The sequence below is a fragment of the Rattus rattus genome, chromosome 8, assembly GCF_011064425.1.
Source record: "Rattus rattus isolate New Zealand chromosome 8, Rrattus_CSIRO_v1, whole genome shotgun sequence".
NCBI lineage: Eukaryota > Metazoa > Chordata > Mammalia > Rodentia > Muridae > Rattus > Rattus rattus.
In genome coordinates this window covers 47,235,887-47,246,413 of record NC_046161.1, presented here as the reverse complement: position 1 = coordinate 47,246,413, position 10,527 = coordinate 47,235,887, and positions in this window count along the sequence as shown.

Genomic DNA, 10,527 nt, shown 5'->3' with positions numbered 1-10,527 from the left:
CTGAGATTGGTTTATTGGCTTGTTTTGTTTGTACATTTTATGTCAGCTGCTTTACCACATTTCATGGGCTTTCCAGGCATGAGCTGCCTTTATGTGTGAAATACGTCACAGAGAATGAAGTGTGGCCCTGCCTTTCACCCTGCTGCTGGGGTGTGGGAATGTCACTCGGGCAGACGAAACAGGAGGTGTTAGACTGCATTTACCCTGTGCCCATGGTTGGGTGATGGGCTTGAGTTCTCTCAAGTGCTGATGTACCACAGGGGGTGGGAAAATGCAGCCTAAGACGTGGGAGGCCAAAGCTGAGGTTTCTGAATTCTGGTGTCCAGTTGCAGCTGGAAACCACACAGAGGAGTTGGGAAGGGAGAGTTGGGGGTCCATGGGCCTGCAATGAGGAGCCCTGGGCCAGGAGCTCCCAAACTCCTGGACATCCAGACACCGCTGGGTCAAGGGGAGTTGGGAATGGAGTTGGGTCTGTAGGCTGAGGAGCCCTGTGCAAGGGGGAGGGGAGGGTTGGGGAACTCAGGCTTAGCTCTTCAGCAATTGTCCTTAGCACAGTGGTGATTGGGAGTGGAGAGGGCTTTCTGTGAGAGACTTAGACAGCATGGTTCTGTAGATGAAGGCTTTCTTTACACTCTCCATGGTGGTTCTTGATGAGCCAGTCCTTGGTTCCAAACTGTTTACTGATTGTTCTTCGTGGAAAATGGGTGCATACTAACTCCTCAGGATGGACCAGAGATTAAATACCTTTTGCAAGAAGGAATGTCTGAGGATGGAAGCTTATTGGTTAAATCCTCAGGGCCTCTAGATACCTCATTAGCATGAAGAACACTGCTTTGGGCTGTGTGATCGATGTGTGGAGTATGATATTTCCAGGCCAGGAAACTGATAGGGAGTAGGGAGGCACCGAGTGTCTCAGATGGGTGCCTGATTGCCGGGGTCTCTGAACCCACTTAACCTTACCTAACACAGTCCATGTCCCCACAATGAGGTATGCTGTATGTTGAGTAAATGAGCCTCGAGTAAATCCGGTAATAAAAGTGGGTTAAGGAAAAGAGTTTCCTTTTATCTCTTAATATTTACCTGGATTCAAGAAAGTACGGACGAGAGAAACACGTAAAACTACAATAAAATCGTATCTGATTCTCAACAAAATCTGATTCTCAAAGAATCAGAACTGAAAAACACAGGAGAGAAAATGTGGGGGGAGGGGAAAGGAACCCTTACACATGCTTTTTGGGAATTTAAAGTATAGTCACTGTTGAGCGTGGGGCACTAAAAACAGAATGACCATACAGTCCACGTATATACCTTATTATGACTTGAGTCTAAAATGCACACCACAGACTCGTGTATTGCACACTTGCTCCTTGGCTTGTGGTGCGATTCGGGGAGTTGTAGAACATTTAGGAGGTGAAGCTTTCCTGGAAGAAGTAGGTTCAAACACAGCAATTGCTGCTCACTGGCTTGTCCCCCTTAGCATGGACAGCTCGTTTTCGTATATCACCTAGGGTCACCTGCCTGCGACTGACACCACCCGCAGTAAGTTGTGCCCTCCCATTTCAATCAAGAAAATGCCCTACAGATCTCCCAAATGATACTAGAGTATGTCAAGTCGGCATAAAAACTAACCAGCATGGTGACTGAAGTCCATTTGATCAGAGAGTTACCCAACTGGACTTTTAAAGAAGAGCGAGAACAAGAAACAGTTCAGAAGCCAACAGCAACAAGCTTGGTGGGCATTGCCAGAGAGTGGCAAGCGAGGGGAACTAGATAGAGCTAAGATGAGGATGAGCACATCCGGAAAGCTTTTGTAATTGCAGGCTTTTCCCACTGCGACTTGAGACTTCTTACGTATGAATAAATGCCTAGGCCCATAGCTCTGGCTCACTCTGCTAGCTTATACTCAATTATCCATTTAAACTAGCCCGAGTCACGCTGATTACCACATGGCTGGTTACCTCGCTTTCGGTTTCATTGGACTGTTTTCCCCAGAGTATGGGGGTGATTCCCTCCCCCACCTGACTCTTCCCCAGATTTCTAATCTCTCTGATGGAACTCCCACCTCCTAGTTCCTGCCTAAGCTAACAGTCTAACAGGCTTTGATTGAGCAGTGATGCTTTGCACAAGAGACTCTCTCTACAAGTTTTGGTAAGGATTTGGATTCTATTATAAATGTATCAAGAAGATGTTTGAGCAGGAAAATGAACTCAATTTGTCTTCTAATACTATGGAACTAAGCATATATGCAAGAGAAGTAAAGCACTATAATGGGATTTAGAATCACCTAGGAGACAGCTTGCAGCATGCACTTGCACACACACACACACACACACACACACACACACACACACACACACACACACACACACACACACACACACGATGCATATGGTCACAGTGTGTGTTTCAAGAAAAGATTAACTAAGGAACAAGACCTCACCCTCAAAGTGGGCAGCATCTTCTACAAGAGTGGTCCATACATAAAGTGGTCTAAAAGAACACTGACCTGTGCTGGCTTGCCTTCAATGCCTTTTGTCTGAGCCATTGCATCTCTTGATGCTCCTGCCATCTCTACTAACATCAGACTCCAACTCCTCTGGGAGTGTCCAGGCTTTCAGCACCAGACAGGGGTTGAGAGCAGACTGGGCAGAGGCTGGGTTCTCAGCATCCCTATATGCAGATAGTCATCATTGCACTACCCAGCCCCGATTGTATAAGCCAATCTAATGAAACCTCCATTATCATACGCAGACATTCTGGAGGGTCTGTTTTCCCATAGAATCCTGTCTTCAACACCCAAATAAACACTCCTATGGGAATTTTCATATTCTTAATTACAAAGAGGAAAAAAGGCCCCGATGTCCATCAGTTGAAGAAGAGAGCAACAAGAGATGGCTAGTCAGTACAAGAGCATGTTGCTTGTCCATGAGAATGAACAGGTGATATCCAGGTGAATGGAGATCTTTATGAAGAAACCAGCCATAGAGGGCCGTATAGTGTATTATTCTATTGACGTAGAATATGAGGAATACGCAAATATTCTAAAATAGAAAGATGAATGCTTGTTTCAGGCCTAGGAAATATGATGATATGAGGAGGTGCTGGCTGAAGGGTTTGAGGTTTTTTTCTAGAGCTGACAGAAATGTTCTAAGATTGATTGTAGCGGTGATTATCAAAATGTGAATTTCGGTAATCGTTCTGCAATAAACGGGCTCAGAGAAATGGCATTAATAATCAAAGTCACCCAAAGTCATTAAAAAACATTCAAACTCATGAGTCGTGTGCTTTAAAATGAATAAATTGTACGACACTGAGTGACATCACAATAAAGCTGTTCCACCCCTGCCCACCCAGGCACCCATAAGTATTTCTGTGAGTGCCGCCCAATCTTCTTATCTTCCTTCTTGGCTTGACCAAGAGAAACTTAAAGGAAAATCAAGATTCTGGTCAGCTTTAAATAGGGAGAAGAGAGCTCACATTTGTGTAATGGGTGCATAAAAGTTTATTACAGTAAGATAGGCAATGCTGGAATATAGTATATGATTATGTGCTACAGAATTTTCCAAGAGGCATTTCTGTTCTGTAATAAAGAGGCTCAGAGAGATGGCATTAATGATCAAATAAATTTTAGAAATAGTTATATCAATTGCTTTTGGGAGATTTGATTTACTTTTATCAGCCTACTAAAATGTCCTGAGGAATCCTGCAGCTATTACAGTGCAGAATAAAAGTGTCATCAGGGAATTCAGGTCTCCCTCAGTCCAGCATCAAGGTGACAGGAAGACAGAGCCCAAAGGGTAGGGATGTTACAGTGAAGGCAGCCCCTGTCAGAAGGGCCATCTTAGCTGTTTCACTGCGAGGGGCAGACGGATCACTGGCACTGACACAGGGGCACAAAGCAGTGATGAAGAACATTCCCCATGGGACTTTGGCTCCTTTATGAAATCAGATGAAAATGTCTGAGACCCTTTTCAGCAGTGACCACGGCACCTGAGCTCTGGTCTTTGCCCAGGAGCAGGCCTTGGGTCTAGATCTGATTGGTCACTGGGCTCTGAGAACCAAAGGGAGGAGACATCTAAGAAACTTTGTCTTGGATTGACTAGGCATTCATTCCGTTTGCCCTAGTGCCCCTTAACGTGTGTCTTGGATCCTATGCTGATTCACTCAACACCTACTTAAGAAGCATTAAGAATGGCTGGAGAGATGGCTCAGCGGTTAAGGACATTGACTGCTCTTCCAGAGGCCCTGAGTTCAATTCCCAGCAACCACCATGGTAGCTCACAACCATCTGTAATGGGATCTGATGCCCTCTTCTGGTGTGTCTGAAGACAGCGACCGTGCACTTACATAAAATAAATAAATAAATCTTTGGGAAAAAAAAAAGCATCAAGAAGCACTCAGTGTTTCATCTGCTCCAAAGGCCCTGGCATATAGCAGCAGAGAGTAAGCCAGCAATGGATTCCTTCTCCCAGGAAGCCAATATTCGAGTAAGAGGAACAGAACTTTGAGGAAATCCATAGGTATGTTATATTCTAGGGACAAAGCAATTAAAATATGTCAGAAGAATATGTAAAGGATGGGAGTGGGAGGGTCAAAAGACTTTGTGAAAGGTGATTATGGGGAAAATATTTGAACCATACCAGCTTCAGAAAGAGCAACAAATGCAAACAGCTGTCCGCATGCGTGCTCAGGGCAAGTTCAAGAATGGGCATAGATGGTGGTGTGGCTGGGCAGAGACTGGGAGTGAGGGGGACTGGAAATGAGGTCAGGGAGATGGCACGCTGTCAGAACAGTTAAGAGTGGAGCCCTTGAGTATTACGAGAGCCTGTCAGAAAATTCCAACAAGAGTGTTGTGACCTGAGTTTCTTCAAAACACAGAACTGTTCTTGGAATGTGTTTCCATGCTCCTTCCTCCTGGGTATAGTGGATAGGAGTGAGTTTACTTTAGCTGTTGTTGCTTATATACCCATATGGAAAAACGTGTTTTTGCCACGTGCTGCTTGACCTTGTGGTTGTACACCTAACTCGGGCGACTCCTCTCTCTCTTTTTTTTTTTTTTCCGGAGCTGGGGACCGAACCCAGGGCCTTGCGCTTCCTAGGCATGCGCTCTACCACTGATCTAAATCCCCAACCAGGCACGGGCGACTCCTCTTAACCCTAAGAGTATAGACTCTTATGCTCTGAATAAAGTTGGCTATTGCTTGAGACTTTCATCACCTTATTTTTAGAGCTGGCTTCCCAGGGGCACGCTGTCTTTAGAGGGGTAAAAGTGTGTCAGCAGACAGTGTGAGGCTTTACAGGTCCTCAGTGTAAGAAAGCAAAGGCAGACAGACTGTAGCAGCTGGTGCACAGCAGGCTTCCACCTCCCAGGTACTGACTGGAGCCCAACAGACACATTGTGGACAGGGCTCCACACCTGGGAAGCTGGTTAACCTCAAAGGCCATTTATTCCATGCATACCCTGCTCCCCACCCTCTTCCCTGCCTAGGAAGAGCCCAGGGGAAAGGGGTGTTGAATCAGGGAGTCTACCCTGGCTCTGACTCTTGCTGTAAACCTCCTTCCCATCCTCAAAAGGTGTAAGTACAGACCCCATTCCTGCCACTTCGACTCTCTTCAGAGAACTGACATGCACCACCTATTCCTGGTGGTGGGGCCTCCGCTTTCCTTGGGAACCCTGCTACACTGTTTCAGCTTTACCTCAGTCCACAGCATTAACAACTCTTCTAATAAACTCAGTCCCGGGGAATCAGTGTCAGCATTCACTTGGACCCTCTCCCACCCCATTCAAAAGTCAACAGTAAGGACTTTCCCTTTTATGCTGTGTAGAACCATGAGCCTGAGAGAATTTTGAGTAGAGGAGTGAACTAATATAGCTTGGACTTTAACCATATCACTTTAACTCCTGAGTGGACAATAGGCTGGAGAACAAGGACAGATATTAAGGAAAAGTAAGAGAGAAGAGGTCCAGGGCTGGTGGTAAGATAGGTAGTAAATAGTGACTGTGTTAGCAATCAGGCATTCCCTCCGGCCTGCCCTTAGGGACTTACAGGCAGCTTTATGCTGTCTCCGGGTGCCAATTCATGCAGCTGTCTCCCATGCATAGATGATGGATGGATAGATAGGATATATACATATATATGTATATACATACATATGATATATACACACATATATCATATATACAGATCATTGTATATAGATCACATATATAGATCTCTATATATTTATATATCTATATCAATCTATAAATATATTGCATATATTTGTTCAAAATCACCCCTGGGTATGTGCAGATCCCTTAAAACTCTTTCAGATGACTATTACAAGACTTTCCATTAAGGATGTTTAATTGTTCTGGCAAATGACTTACTGAGCATGCTCATAAAGATCTTCTCACCATGTGGATGACCAAGTTACAGTGTGGTAGGATTATATAATTCCTAATTCACTCTGCATATGCAAATAGTTTTAATACACCTGCCTCTTCCTTTTGTAGGAGAGGGGAATGGCAGGGTTATAACAGCCCATCAGGGAAACTTGTGCTTTAATTGTATTAGTCTCCTATAAAAAGAAAAAGCAAAGGGACAAATCTACTAAAAACAGGAAAGTTTGAGATAGAGGAAAGTGCATAATTGCCAGGCTGTGGGGAGGCGGCTAAAGCAGATGGTGTTGGGTGCACTAATTTAGGTCTGTCCTAGGATATAATTATGTTCAGTCCAGCTTAGCAACCCATGTCAAGTTAAACTAAGAGGAGGGAGTCTTTGACATTTTAAATATAATTTTAAGATTTAGGGTTTTATCATCTACATTAAGTAATAAGATGAAATACTTCATGATTTGTAGTTTAATTTCACTGTGGGATTTTGATAGAGGATAGAGTTAATGCATTCAAACTCAACTTAAAAAAATTGACATTTTGTTATTTGAAACAGTGTCACTAGACTTACTATAATAGTCATCGTAGTGATTTAAGTAGAGACAGAGTGTCCCATTTTTGCCCAGGGCAGACCTAATTTATATTTTAGGAAGGTTATTAATAATTCTTTTTTTGTTCAAAGTGTGTCAGTTTGCCTGTCAGATGCCTACTTCAGAATCCTGCTGATAGTGGATTAATTATGGGAGCTGGAGAGAAGGCTCAGTGGTTACAAGCAGGTCCCCAGGATTGAACTCAGACTTGGGCTGCTCAGTGGGCGTCTTCACCCACTGAACTATTTATTCCCCGAACCAACTGGTGACAAGGGTAAATGGTCTTACATGAGAAGAGTATTTTGTGTTGTTTGTTGGTTTTCTGTGCAGATTCAAAGGTTGTTTATGCCATACTATAATCATTTGATAGGATTACTTAGCATCAATCATGACGAGGACGTCTGTGCTCTCAATCTCTATTCTAACCTACTATAGGTTATATGAAAAATTTACCTGCTACTTTGGGGAGTGGGCGGGGGTGGTCACTGTTATAAATGTCAGAAAGAAACTCTCTAAAAGGAGAAAAATTTATTTAATTTATGGTTTGAGAAGTTTCATTCCAAAGTATTTGTATCCAGTAATTCGGCCTGATGTGAGGCAGACTGACATGGTGGCAGGACTTTACACGAGGAGGTTGCTTACCTCGGAAAGGCTGTGAAGCAGAGGGAAGGAAGGGGCAGAGACAAAATGGCTCCAGGGTCTCCCTTCCTGCCTGGAGTTACAGAGGTCTTTCAGCTAGGCCTTTAAGTTTTCCCATAATCTCTGAGTTTGATAATATTATTAAATAATTTTAATTAATTAATTAATTAATAATATTACTTGCTGAGGGCCAAGCCTTCAGCATGTGAGTCTGTGTGACATTTCAGATTCGACTTGTAGCAATGACTCTAAACGTTTGTTTGTGGGTGTTTGTGCAGACAGCAGCTTGCGAATCTGTTAGTACAGTGCGATGGCTGGATTGTATGTTCTGAGAACATGTAGGTTTATAAGAGTCTGTCTTCTAGAATAGCTGTAACACTGTAGCATCTCAGCGGTGAATGGAGCCTCTCGTCCATCTCTACCAACCTTCGGTGCTGTTGGTACCTTTAATGCGTCCTTTGTCTCGCGATAGCCTACAGGGGTCTCCAGCAATTTATCCAAAGGACATTTAAAAGCTTCTCTCGATGTATGGTCCCTGTGGTGTGGGCCTTCATTTATAAGGTGGTCGATCCTCTTGAATATCATTCAATCCTTCTTAGATTGCAGGCTTTTGTTTTGTTTGCTTGTTTACTTACTTACTTACTTTGAGACAGGGTCTCTCATGTTTTCCAGGCTTGTCTCAATCTTGTTATGAAGCCAAGGATGACCCTGAACTTCTTGCCTCCCTACCTTCCCATGCTGTAGTTACTAAGCATGCACCACACACCCAGTTGTATGTAACGCTGGGGTGAACCCATAGCCTCACGAAAGCTAGGCAAGCTCTCTGCGGACTGAGCTCTATCACCTGCTCAGATTAGCTTCATCCCCTGGAAAATAAGTTGGGAGATGCTTAGAGATCGTGCATGTAACCAACACAGCTATGTGTGGCATCTCCTGAGTGCTGTTAAAAAAAAAAAAAAAAGATATGTGGAAAAAACCAGTTGAAACTGTGTAGACGATGTGAAGAGTACTAACTGCAAACATCTCAGAGGTTCAATGGTGTAGAGGAACAGGTCAGCTCACCAACGCACCAAGTGCTCCGTGGCTATAAAACTGCGTGGCAAATAGAATCCAAACCCAAGGGGAGAGCGGCACTTAATCTTCTGCTGCCACCTGCTGGCCAGGAGCGAACTAAACAGTGAGCAGGCCTACGTTTCCACGCCGAGGAGAGTGTAGAAGTTGAACATGATTAGGAGATGAGTTTTCAAGCACTTTTTACAATATTAGAATTCTTAGGTGTGGGAGACGTGAGGAGGAAAAGGCGAGAAGACATGAGAAAGTAAGAATGCCCCTCCCCTGGAATCTAGTTTACTTTGCCTGCTGAGAGTAAAGAAACATCAATTTAATGCACACACAGAGAGAGAATGTGTGTTTTCCTAAAGGTGTTTCTAACAAGGGTGTTGAACACAACAATGAACCATGTCTATTTAGAGCCAGAATTTTTGAAAGCTCGAGTTTTACTGTATTAGTCCTTCTTTCTCATCTCTAAGTTTAAACCTCATAAGACCACCTTACAATTTCATTTACACAAGAAAAAAATAATAATATAAAACGTAAGTATGAGAACAGAAGAGATGGTTCAGCAGTTAACAGCACTCCCTGCCTTTTCAGAGGACCCAGATCAGTTCCCAGTCAGCACCCTAACAACTGTCTGTACCCCAGTTCTGGGTGACCTGACATCCCCTTCTGTCTTCTTCAGGCACCGTATGCGTGTGGTTTATATACATACAGTCAGCCAAAACACCCATGGCACAAAATAAAAATAGATAAATAACACTCCGACTCATATATTTTCACTTAACTTTAAACATTCTAAAATTTTAAGCTTTGATTAATTTTTAGCCTTGTAAATTACACCCTTTGATTATATATATGAATGTGTGTGTGTGTGTGTGTGTGTGTGTGTGTGTGTGTGTGTGTGTGCGTGTTTAAGACACCCAAGGACAACTGTCTCTCAGGAAATCCGAACCGATGTCTTTGGTTAGTATTCTGTTCATCTCCTACATGACTCTACCTAAATACTTGATAAACTCACTAACTTGACTTTACTCTGGCTAAATCCAGAATCTCACTGGAGAAAAAATTCCTGGAACATTTTTTGAGGGAAGTCAAGTATCCAGCATTATCTGATTGTCCCTAAGGTGGGGGGATTCTTAGGCTGTTAGGGGTTGCTCCGGGCTACTGTCACCCTGCTGATGCTGATACCCCCCATAAGTTTTTATATAGCACTAGCAACTGGAGAGAGCTTTGTTAAGCATATTAATATTACTTATAGCTCATATGAGTTAAAGTCACGTGGATCATATGAATGTCTTCTCATATGTTAATATTACAGAGTTTTGCTATGGTTCAGTCTTAGTGACAGTAAACATGAACTGATATGAATTAGGTTCTTAATATAGTTGGATTCAATGATTAGTATCCATTTGAATTTATTTTAGAGAATCTGTTCTCTAAATAATCCTGGAGACACAACTTAACGGGAAGGGGAAATAGAATAAATGCCTTGATTTTCACTGGGAAAACAAGTGGAAGTCTTGAGTGCCTCTGGCTTCTCTGAGCTCATGGAAAGTTATTACTGTGCAGGTACCTTTAAATTCACTTTTCCTTAATACAAAAAATTTTAGATCATATAATAATTTTAAAATGAAAGTTGCTGGACTACCTGGACTACATTCTGTAAGCAAAGCTAATCAATTCCCTTTAATATATATATATTTTATTCTATCAGATCTGTTCCTATAGAGAACCTTGATTAATTCAATAAGATGTTTTCCTTTTTCTTTTGTTTGTTTGTCTGCTTGTTTCCAGACAGGGTTTCTCTGTGGCCCTGGCTGTCCTGGAACTAGCTTTGTACACCAGGCTGGGCTCAAACTCAGAGAT